Below are 8,255 nucleotides of genomic sequence, written 5' to 3'. Positions count from 1 at the left end.
GGGTCAATTATAGGTCATTTCTGACTCTACACACAACAATACATACAATAAAGATCATGAAGTATCTTGCATTCTCAGTATCTAGTACTTCTATAACAAAGATACTACAGACAATCAACTTGAACAAATAAATTTATTCCCTCACAGTTTAGTCTCAAAAAAAAAAAACCCCAAACAAAAACACAACAAACACTTGAAGCTCATTACTATCAAGTCAGCACTGACTCATAGCTGAACTTCCAGTTTTCTTCAAGGCTGTTTACTGCACTAGAAGAGATGGGTGAGGTGATTAATTTTATAAAACATAATGCATGAGAATGATTGTGTGAAACACAATGTGAATGAAGAATAGCATGAAGCACAATGTATATGAACTGTGTAAGCAAACTAATAAAAATAAGAGATTGTCTTTCTCTCTTAAACAGGCTGTTGGACTCAAACCTCCGGGGTGATAGAGGCAGTACTGCAACTCCCTAAGCGTTAGACAACTGCTGCTGCCTTCTTCAGAAGTCTAGACGTCCAAGTTTATGGTGCAGGCTCTGTTGTTGTTATGTGCTGCCATTGAATCACTTGTGCTAAACCCTGCTCTAGCCTGTGCCAATCTTATTGTCTCTGACACACCCACCCCCATTACCCCAGTGATTGAATCAATCCCTCTCATTGATGGTCTCCTTCTCTTTCTCCATCCCTCCACCCTTCCAAGCATGTCCTCTCCAAGGACCGGTCTCTCCTTGTAACATGCCCAAAGTATGTCAGAAGAAGCTTCAGAATCCTTGCCTCAAAGGAGCATCCTGTTTTCACCTTCTCCAGGATGAACCTGTTTGTTCTCCTAGCAGTCTATGGTATATTCAATACTCTTCTCCAGCACCATAGTTCAAAGGCATTAGTTCTTTTTCTATTCCCTAGTCATTGTCCAGCTCTCTGACACATAACAAGCAATTGCAAAGACTATGGCCTGGATCAGGCCCACCTTAGTCTCCAGGCTTATGTCATTGCTCTTCAGTACTCTGGAGAGGTTGCTGGCAGCTGACTAGCCCAATGCAATTCTTCTCTTCATTTCCTGGCTGCTGGTACCAAGAGCGTTGATTGTGGAGCCAAGCAAACTAAAACTGTTAGCAATCTCTATCTCTTCACCATCCATACTGATGCTGCCAATTGATCCAGTGGTGAGAATCTTTGTTTTCTTGATATTGAGCTTCAATCCATATTGCAGTCCTTGATCTTCAGGGCCTCCTCAATTTCAGCAAGCAGAGTTATATCACCTGCATAATGCAGGTTGTTGATTAATCTTCCCATCCTGGTGCCACATTCCTCCTGATACAGCCCAGTCTCTTGGATAATCTGTCCTGCATTTAGATTGAACAGGTATGGAGACAGAATATTACCCTGGTGTACACTCATGATTTTGAACCATGCAGTGTCTCCTTGCTCTGTTCTGATAATTGCCTTCTGGTTCAAGTATAGGCTTCACATAAACACAATCAAATAAACGTTCTGGGATTCCCATTCTTTTCAGTGTCAGCCACAGTTTATTGTGATCCACAGTCAAAGGCCTTTGCTTCGTCAATGAAACACAGATAATTCCTCTGGTACTCCTTGCTTTCGGCCAAGATCCTTCTGACATTAGCTATAATATCTCTAGTACCACAGCCTCTTCTAAATCCAGCCTGCACATCTGGCTGTTCTCTGCTAATGTGCTGCTCCAGTAGTTTTTGGATAATTTTCAGCAGAATCTTGCTTACACATGATATCAATGTTAATTGTTTGATAATTTCCACATGCTGTTAGGTCACCTTTCTTTGTAATAGGAACAAGTAGAGATCTCTTCCAGTCTCTTTGCCAGGTGGTTGTCCTCCAGATTTCTTGGCACAACTTATCACATCCAGGGCAGCATCTGTTTGTTGAAATATGTCAACTGGTATGCCATCAATTCCTGGGGCCTTGTTTGTTGCCAATTCTTCCAGAGCAGCTTGAACTTCCTTCATCACCACAGGCTCTTGCTTACAAGTTGTTTCATGAAATTCTTCTGTGTCATTGAATTACTTCTGGTACAGTGACTGTACTCTTTCCATCTTCTTTTAATGTTTCTTGGATCATTTAATATTCTGCCAAAGCATCCTTAAGTATTGCCATTTGTGGTTTGAATTTGTTCTCCAGTTCCTTCAGCTTAAGAAATGCTGAGCAAGTTTGGCCCTTTTGATTTTCTGACTCCAGCTCTTTGCACCTTTCATTATAATACTTTGTCTTCCCAAGCTGCCCTTTGAAATCTTCTGTTCAGCTCCTTAACTTCTTGATTTCTTCCTTTAGGTTTGACTTCTTGGCGCTTTAATGCAATATTCAGAGTCTCATCTGACATCCATCTTTGTTTTTCTTTCTCTTCTACCTTTTAACATTCTTCATAGATAATAGTCTTGATATCCTCCCACAGCTCATTTGGTCTTCCATCATTGGTGTTCAAGGCCTCAACCCTGTTCCTGAGATGGTTTTGAAATTTGAATGGAATAGACTTAAGGTCAAATTTTGGTTTCTGTGGATTTTATTTCATTTTCTTCAACTTCAGTTTGAACTTGCGTATGAGTAGTTGGTGGTCTGTTCCACAGTCAGCACCTGGCACGATTTTCACAGCTGATACTGAGTTTCTCCAGCAATTCTTTCCACAGATGTAATTGATATGATTCCTATGCAGTCCATCAGGTGAAATCCATGTGTATAGCCTGCATTTGTGTTTCTTATAAAAGGTATTTGCAATGACTAAATCATTGAATGTGTAGAGGGGAAGGCTTTGTCTTTTTGTGTTGCTTCCGGAGGAAAGTCCTCTTCAGCATCTCTAGGCCTGGCATTCTTTGGTGGTCTCCATATGCCTTTGACAGAGGGCAGTGTCCTGGTCTCTCTTAATGACAAGTGAGGTCACCCACTCTGCTTGATTTTTTCTCCTTTGATCTTCCATGAGATAAAGGCATTATAGGTCACATCCAGGGAAACTCCTCTCTCATCAGATCAGACCAACAGTGGGATTGATGGTTTTGCCTTCCACTTTTTAATCTTAATTTATCAGATCATAAGGGGTCATTACAAGACTCCTACATTATATACATATATTTTTGGGGGACACAGTTCAATTCATGATACTTCCTAAAGAAAACTGCCAACAGCTGAGAGTACATGCTGTGGAGGATATTCCTTAACAGAGGCTTTGTGATTTCCACCAAATGAAGAAATGAGACTTAAAAACAAGTATGGTGGGTAAAGAGAGAAGAATCTCCATCAACTGCATGAAAAGAGACAATACCCACAATTCTGCCGTGCATTCAAGGATCTTACTTCTTGTATAGTAGGTTCTATTGCTTATGTAATGCCCACAATGCACAATTCACATACAATCCTAATGACTCTGAGTTTATTATGGAAGTTAACAGGCTACAATTTAGATCAGAAACACTCGGGATGTGATTCTTCCATCCAGACCACTTCTTTTCAGCAGTTCTCTAAGGCAGATCTGTCTCTGCCACTCTGTCAGCCTTGACCTCTGCCCTGCTCAGACCAGTGTTACTAAGTTCTTTCAGCTCTGCAGTCAGGTGCCACCTCCACTCTGTCAGTAAGCCTAGCCCAGAAGGTACTCAGCACTGGCTCATTCTCATGGGTCAGCTGTCCTAGCTCTGCTCTGTCTCTAGTTCTCTACCACTGACGCTGCTGCAGCTGTTACCACGCAGGTTAACATCTAGTCTCTTCATCTCTGACTCATACACGAATCTCAGGTCCAAATGATGTTCTGCACTCTCTGGTGTTTTTGTTTTTTGGCTTGTTTGGGGCAGGGTGGGGGGTGCTTGGTTTTTTATTTTATGGTAGTGAAATTCCCTTGTTTTGCCTCTTGAGTCTTTAACATTTAAGCCTGCCGAGATGGCAAAACTGACCAACTCCATATTTTATTAGCGTTCTACATGGTGTAGTATGTTATATATGGGGCTGCTTTCCTACAATCAGTGGTTCAAATCTACCGAAGAGTGATTTTTCTTTTTATTCACTTCTGTTTAAAAATTTTTATTTACTTGAGTGAAAAGTTTACAAGTCATACTGATTGTTCATTCCAAAACATTTTGTTTTATAATATTAAAATGGACCTAGAACGTGGCATCAGGATCCTAGGAAGACTCATCAAAAACTTGTGTTATGCAGATGACTCAACCTTGCTGCTGAAGGTGAGGGGAACTTGAAGTGCTTACCGCAAAAACTCAGAGTAGAGCTATCAATATGGATTACATCAAGAAGACAAAAATCTTCAACATCATGATAGATGGAGATTAGATTGAAATTAACAACAATTTCATCTTTCTTGGATCTATAATCAACACCCTTGGTTCCACCAGTCAAGAAATTGAGAGATGTGCTGCATTGGAAACATCTGCTGTCAGGGTTCTGTACTAAGGAGCAATTATGTCTGTTTAAAGACTAAGGTGCACTTGATTAAGGCCATGGTCCTTCCACTTACTTGTTAATGCATCTGAGAGTTGACGATGAAGAAGAACGACAGAAGAAGAATCAGAACCTTTGAATTTTGGTGTTAGAGTACTGAATATCCCAAGGACTGCCAAAAGAACAAGTATGTAATGGAGAAAGTGTAGCCAAAGTTTTCCTTAAATAAAATGATGATGAAGCTTCATCTCACATACTTTGAGCATGTTCTTGTTTTAAGGTGCAATCAAGTACAACTCATAGCAACCCTGTGAACAATAGATCTGAGCCCTGGCCTATCCTGTACCATCCTCATCCTGTGCCATCTCTCTGGCACACTTGACACCATTGCTGCAGTTGCTGCATCAATCCATCTTGAATGAGGGCCTTCTTCTCTTTCATTGATCCTCCACTTTTCTAAGCAAGATACCCCTTCTAAGTAATAACCTCTCCTAGCTACATACCCAAAGTAAGCTTTGCCACCTTTACCTCCAAGAAGCCCTCTGGCTTCACCTTCTCCAAAACATATCTATTCTTTTGGCAGTCCATGAGATATGCAGTGCTCTTCTCCAATACCACCACTAAAAGACATCCATTTTTCTTCAGTCATCTTTATTCATTGTCCAGCTCTCACAGCAGCAAAGCAAATGATTGAAAAGCCCATGGCCTGAATCAGGCACACCTTATTCTTTGAATTGACACCATTTCCCTCAGTAACTTGAAGAGGTCCTTGACAGGAGACTTTCAAAATGTAATTCATCTCCTGACTGCTGGTAACAAGTAGATCCAAGTAAGATGAAATTGTTGACAGTTTCAGTCTTTTATCAATTTGTCATGATATTGCTTATCAGTCCAGTGAAGATGTTTGTTTTCTTGATTTTGAGGTGTAATTCATATTGAAGGCTGTGTTCTTTTATCTTCTGCAGCAAATATTTTAAGTCATCCTCCCTTTCAGCAAGCAAGGTTAAGCCATTTGCATAATGTAGGTTGTTGATCTTCCTCTAATCCTGATGCTACTTTCTTCTTCACAGAATCTTCCTAATTTCTAGAATCCTAGAATTCTTTTTAGAATCTTCTTCCTTGAATGATTTGCTCAGCATGCAGATTAAATAGATATGAAGAATGAATGCAACCCTGACGTACACCTTTCCTGACTTTAAACCATCCAGTGTTCCCTTGCTGTGTTCAGACACATTTCAGCTGACAGCTGCAGCCCCCGAACTTGCTCACCAATCTATGCCCGCAAATTTGGAGGACTACTGCCTGACAACTGACTGAAAAAGGGTCATACTTGTTCCCATTACCAAGAAAGGTAGTCCAACAAAATATGCAAATTAACGAACAGTATCATTAATAGTGCATGCAAGCAAAATATTACTGAGGATCATCCAAAAATGGCTAGAATATTACATTGGCAGAGTACTACCGCAAGTTTAAGCGGGGTTTAGAAGAGTCTGTGGCACCAGGTGTATTGTTGCTGATGTCACATAGATCTTTATTGAAAGTGGAAAATACCTTATGTTTTATTGCTTATGTTTTATTGACTATGTAAATGCATTTGAGTGTGTAGACCATAACAAACTATGGCTAACATTGAGAAAATGGGAATCTCAAAACACTTAATTATACTCATATCAAACCTAGAAGATGTTGTCTGAAGAGAGCAAGGGATACACTGCATGTTATTTGATGCCATCAAGCCACCTACAGCAACCCTAAGAACAACAGCTCTGAAACTTGACCTATCCTGTGCTATCCTTACAATCCCTTACAGACTCGAGCCTATTGCTGCAGTCACTGTGTCAGTCCATCTTGTTGGGTCTTCTTTTTTGCTGACTCTCCACCTTTCCAAGCATGATGTCCCTCTCTACAGAATAGCCTCTCCTAACAATATCCCCAAAGTATGTGAGATGAAGCTTTGCCATCTTTGACTCTAAGGAGCATTCTGCACTTTCTCTGAGATATATCTTTGTTATTTTGGCATTGCTTTTGATATTCATTACTCTTCTCCAACACCCCAACTCAAAGACATTGATGATTCTTCTATCATCCTTATTGATTGTCCATGTCTCAGATGCGCAGCAGGTGTTTAGAAAGACCATTACTTGAATTAGACACACTACTCTTTAAACTGACATCATTGCTCTTCAGGACTTTAGAGAGGTCCTTTGCAGCACTTTTGCAATGCTATCTGTCTCCTAATTTCCTGATTACTGATAGCAAGGATGTTGGATGTGGACCCAAGTAAGTTGAAGTCACTGACAATCCTTCTTCCACCTATCATGATGTTACCTATTGATCAACTGGTGAGGATTTTTGTTTTTTTATATTGAGATGTAATACATATTGCAGGCTGCAGTCCTTGATCTTCTGCAGCCAGTACCTTAGATCCTCCTCACCTTGAGCCATTTGCATAACTCAAGTTGTTAATGAGCATCCCTCCAATCCTGATGTCACACTCTTCATAAAGTCCAGTTTCTTAACTAATTTATTCAATATACCGTTTGAAAATTATAGAGAAAGGATACAAAGTAGATGTACACATTTCTTGATTTTAAGTCATGTTAGTGTTTTAAAAGTCATGCTGTTCGAAGGGGCTATTCCTTGAAAAGAGACATCATTCTTGGGAAGTGAGGAAGATTCTCAAAGAGATGGACTGACACAATGAATGCAGAAATAGGTTCTATTAAGTCAGAGATGATGAAATCTTACAGAATAGGCCAAGGGTCAGATCTGTTGCTCATAAGGTCACTGTAAGTTGTACTGTACTCAACAGCACCTAACAATAAGACAATGTAGTTAGTTATGACAGAAGAAGATGTCCTTGAGTTGTGATGTTCAAGAAGAAGACTGAGCGTCATGGACTGCCAAGGGGAAAAACAAATCTGTCTCACAGAAAATGAAACCAGGGTGCTCCTTGGAGGCAGAGACAGTAGAACTCAGTCTCACCTACTTTGAAAATGTTGTTAAGAGGGGCAAGTCCTTGGAGAAGGACATTATGCTTAGAGAGGAAGACCCTCAATGAGAGGGATTGACATAATGACTGCAGCAATAGTTTCATATATTCGAGAGATGATGAAGATGGCACAGGATAAGTCAAGGTTTTTTATAAGATCACTATGAGTTATACTCAACTTGATGGCTCCTACCAACAACAACAATGTAATTAGTCATGAGAGAAGAAGAATCACTTTGAGTTATAGAATTGGAGCAGCTTGCCTCCAGAAACTCTGTGAACATGGAGAAACCAAGTTATACAAGTGTTCAGGTCTTTCTTTCATAGGGTCTCTATGAGTCATCTACAACTCGTTTGCACCTAACAACAACAACATTGGAGAAGAATGCTTAATACCCTATGGACTACCAAGAAGACAAATGAGTATGTCCTGGAGAAACTGAAACCAAAATACTCCCTGGAGGCAATGATGGTGAAACTTGGAGGGACTAGTCCTTGGAAGACTTCATGCTTGGAAAAACGTGAGACTCAGCCTAAAAGAGGAAGACCCTCAACTTGATAGATTGGCTGAGGATTGTAATAGCAGTCTCAAGTGTGCTGTAGATGATGATGATAACACAAGATAAGGCAGATTTCAGAGCCATTGTTCAGAGGGTTGCTATGAGTCACATTTGATTCAGTGGCACATAAAAACTGCAGCAATTCTTAAGCTCAAGGAACTGAAGAACAAACTCAAACCTAGAGTTGCTGTAATCAAGGATGCTTTGGGCAGAATACTAAATGATCCAGGAAGTATTAAAAGAAGATAGAAGGAATATACTGAGTCATTGTATAGAAAGGAATTGGCAGA

The sequence above is a fragment of the Elephantulus edwardii genome, unplaced genomic scaffold, assembly GCF_000299155.1.
Source record: "Elephantulus edwardii isolate Elephantulus edwardi_28Jun2011 unplaced genomic scaffold, EleEdw1.0 scaffold00220, whole genome shotgun sequence".
NCBI lineage: Eukaryota > Metazoa > Chordata > Mammalia > Macroscelidea > Macroscelididae > Elephantulus > Elephantulus edwardii.
This window is presented reverse-complemented; position numbering follows the sequence as displayed.